The sequence below is a fragment of the Octopus bimaculoides genome, chromosome 7, assembly GCF_001194135.2.
Source record: "Octopus bimaculoides isolate UCB-OBI-ISO-001 chromosome 7, ASM119413v2, whole genome shotgun sequence".
NCBI classification, from domain to species: Eukaryota; Metazoa; Mollusca; class Cephalopoda; order Octopoda; family Octopodidae; genus Octopus; species Octopus bimaculoides.
This window is the reverse complement of record NC_068987.1, coordinates 408,555-412,493: the sequence shown is the minus strand read 5'-3', so window position 1 is coordinate 412,493 and position 3,939 is coordinate 408,555. Positions and strand designations below refer to the sequence as shown.

Here is a 3,939-nt window from a genome sequence, read left to right as displayed (position 1 = left end):
ATATATATATATATATATATATATATATATATATATATATATATATATATATATATAGATAGATAGAAGTTCAGGGAATAAGCATTAAATTTTAAAACCTCACTAATAATAACAGCTGATGTTAAAACAACAGAAGAAAACTGGGGTAGATTCTGTGTTGATAATGGGGTGTGGTGATAGTGGGTTGGGGAGGGGTGGTTGTCTTATCTCTGTCTCTCTCCATCCATCTGTTTATCCATCTCTCTATTTGTTCATCTCTTTCTCATCTCTCTCTCTCTCCTATTCATGAATGTATTCTGTGTCAGTTGATTCATTTCCAACTATCCACCCCCTTGTTGTGATGGGGGTGAAATGAAGGTGTATCTGGACAACACCACAGGTGCCTGGCAAACAATCCAGCAGGGAAAGGGCAGTAAAATAGGGTGTAGATAAAAGGGACTATATCTGAAAAGGGGACAGTATAAAAGGTCTCTCAGTCCCAGTTTCAATATTGGAAATTAATCTCCCTCACCCACAAACCTTAGATGAGGGGAAAGGTCAAGATTGGGAGCTGGATGGGAGGGGCAGTTTATAGCGTTTGTTCATCTTTTTTTTTTTTTCAAATAAAACTGATTTACAGGTAAACTGTAAAAAAGACCAACCACTCCATGGCAACCACTTCAACTACTGCCACAAACAACTTTTCACTAGCATCATCATCATCATCATCACCACTAGATTCACAATCATCACAACAACAACTCAAGTGAAACAAGCCTTCTAAAGGGGCTTTACGAGGTCGCAGGACACTTGACTGTCTTAAAAATAAGGCACATTAGATCATGTAGTCCTAGATATATTATACATGAATAATAACGAGAGCCTGCATGTGTTCGATCACACGACCTGCTAGAAATAGCAGCTAAATATCCCTCGAACTATTTTTTTTAAAGTGTTAAAAGGCAGGATGGTCACTTCTAGAATGCCCAGCGAAATGAATCGGGGCTGAGCTGTGATTAAGCAACAACAAACCACGTGCCAAGATTATTCGATCTGCTAGAAATAGCAGCCAAATCTCCGTCAATCACACCTTTGTGTCTTAAATGAAGAGGGATACACTGGCCAATATAGTCTACGATGTACACACAAATGGGATGGTCACGACAAGAATACATCTGATCATTAAAAAGTCTACGAAGCTGATCTGAGGCTAAACAACCAACGCCTACAGACCACTCGATATGAGATTGAATTAGATGTAATAAATATTTTGTTTGCAATATAATGAAATAATAGTGGTAATATTTCAATAAAATGAAGTAAAATATTCTAAAACATGACAATCAATTGTTAAATAGTGGGGAAATAATAATATTATGGATGGGGAAAATGTGAATCTGATGGTGGCAGACGACAGTTGAAATAATGGAGGCAGCGGGGGAAATGGCGAACTCACGTGAACTTTCATTGTGAAAACGAATCAATTTGTTTAGTTTGGATTCCTCTTTGAATAGAAATTGCTTAAATTCTTACGATTAACCAATAATAATATAAAAAGTAATGGTTGTTTCTGTAATAATAATGATTTATTTCAAGTTATTTTTAGGAATTTAACATCATTCTTTTTCTCTGCGCACAAATTGGTGACCACCGTCCATAAATAGGAACTTCGACGAACGAAATTAATTTTCAGTTAATAGAATTATTATTATTATTACTTGAAAGACGGTGAGTCGATAGAATCGTTAGCATGACGAACAAAATGTTTAACGGCATTAATACCTTCTGAGTTCAAATTCTGCCAAAGTCGACCTGACCTTTCATCCTTTCGAAGTTGATAGAATAAGTACCAGTTGAACACTGGGTCGATGTAAACGATTTGCCCCTCCCCTCAAAGCCTGCTGCCCCTGTGCCAACATCTGAAACCCTTATTAGAAGTTCGGTAAAATGGCGGACCAAATGCCAAGTGTTGTTGAGTTGCATTCCTTCATGTTCTGAATTTAATATTCCACCAGAGTTGGTAAAATTAAGTATCAACTGAGAGCTGGGGTCAACGTGTTCCTGTCCCCAAAACTTCAGGCATTGTGCCTAAAACAGAAAGGGATTATTGGTAAAGCGGAAGAATCAATGAAGGCAGGACAAAACGTTTCGTATATTTAAGTCTGTGTTCAAAGACAAAGGGATTTCCCATCATCGTTTTGGGGGGTTCTCCGCATTTGTAACTCTTGAACTTTATTTTTTTCTTCTAGAAATTTTTAATTATTATTGGCAATCGTTCACGTTCTGAGTTCGAATCCTGTCGAGGTCAACTTCAACTTTCATCTTTTTGTGGCCGCCCTTTCCCCCAAATATGCAGACCGGTGATGATGTTAAATGAAAAACCTTGTTATCGTCATTGAATAATTAACGGATAATGCCATTAGTGATACATAAAGCAGCTTAATTGAACAGAATTACCTGCCAGACGAGTTATGGTGACCTTGAACGTATATCGATTGCTTTGCTTTTTATTCAAGAGTTTGACCAATATTTACAGGGGAAAGGTGCATAAATCAATGAAAGTGAGTAGTTTGGGAGTTCCGATTGTAGTCAGATGGAAATAAATGGAGATATTTGTAAAGAAATATATTGATTGGAGGAAAGAAAGGGAATTTAAAACAGAAAGGTTTGAATATGTGAAAGGATGACTCAGAGAAACCTGGTTCTTTCCCAGATAATGGAGTTGGTTTCCTATTCCCAGCACTCAACCACACCCTCTCCGCTCGTCACCCTTGCTGCTTCCAACACCTCCTCTTACTTTTCCCCCACACTAATGACTATACCAAATCCTTTGTCCCCACATCAACATCCCTCTGGAATCTCTTCTCGTGTCTTTTTTGCATCTGTTTAAACAGAACATTACCATCAATCTCACCAGTCTCGAGGTGGGAGCAAGGACCACATTCCCACCCGCTAACCCACCCAACCCTTCTGACTCAGCTGATAAAAAAGAAAGCCATCTATCTGGTAAATCTAAAGTCGAGACAGAACCAGACACTACCCACAATACAGTTCAATCTGCTATAAACAGCAGTTAAATCTCCCTTAAATCACGAAGAGACAGGGTGGTCAAAGATGGAACGCATTTACTAAACCAAGGTGAACCTGGGGTTGAATAACAAACTTCTTAAAACTTAAAGTTTTATTTAAGAAATTGCATTCAAGATATTTCATGGATTGCAATGGCAATATTTGTCGTTAAATATTGTGTTTTTAACAGACATCACAGACGCCGGCTGTTTAAATTTAATGTTGATTCAACAGTGTTAGTCCATTGGTGATGTGAAGTAGTGGACGCCAATAGACTGAGCTGTGACGGTGGACATAAAAAGGAGGAACTCCTCGTCGTGGGGAGACACCACTCTGTAAACCAGCCCTTTCTTGGTCCATTTCAACAAAGGTAATTCCGTGGAGAGAGAAACAGACTGACAGAAATGGCTGTCTCAGTATTAGACTGTTTATTTTCCAACTTTGAAGAGAGGAAAGCTAGAATCGACCGCAGAAGGATTCCAACTCAGAACGCCCGAACAAACACAAGGTATTTTGTGGTATATGGGTTTTGAACTTCTTTTTCGTTGTTGTTTTATTTTTTAGTGAGGCGGCAAAGCAGTAACAATAGTCCTTTACAGGACCACGGATACAGGTGGGAAGGAGAGAGGGAATACCAAAAAAAAGAGTAGATCCAAATAGAGGTACCTCGGTTGTTAGGTGATGGCATCAAAACGAGTGGCTGATTAAATAAACCGGCGAAGTAGGCCATGGCAGCATTTGAACTCAGAACGCAAACAGCCGGAACAAATACCGCAAAACATCCGAGCCGAAGTTCTTGCAGTTCTACCAGTCCACTGCATTGGGTTGGTATTTTATTTATATCGACCCCGAAAAGATGTAAGGAAAAAAAAAAAAAAAAAAAAAAAAAAA

General features: G+C 38.5%; 1 protein-coding gene across 4 annotated transcripts in view; it reads right to left on the bottom strand.

The window, feature by feature from the left end:
- Positions 1–3,939, bottom strand: part of LOC106872245 (CD151 antigen) — an 89,088-nt gene that overhangs the window by 62,524 nt on the left and 22,625 nt on the right. Inside the window, exon 2 of one of the 4 annotated variants that reach the window (XM_052969153.1) lies at positions 1,797–2,067. The exons of the other annotated variants lie outside the window; for them this stretch is intronic. The gene's annotated coding sequence lies outside the window, so the exon portion shown is untranslated. The remainder of the gene's footprint in view (positions 1–1,796; positions 2,068–3,939) is intronic. 4 annotated transcript variants of the gene reach the window in all.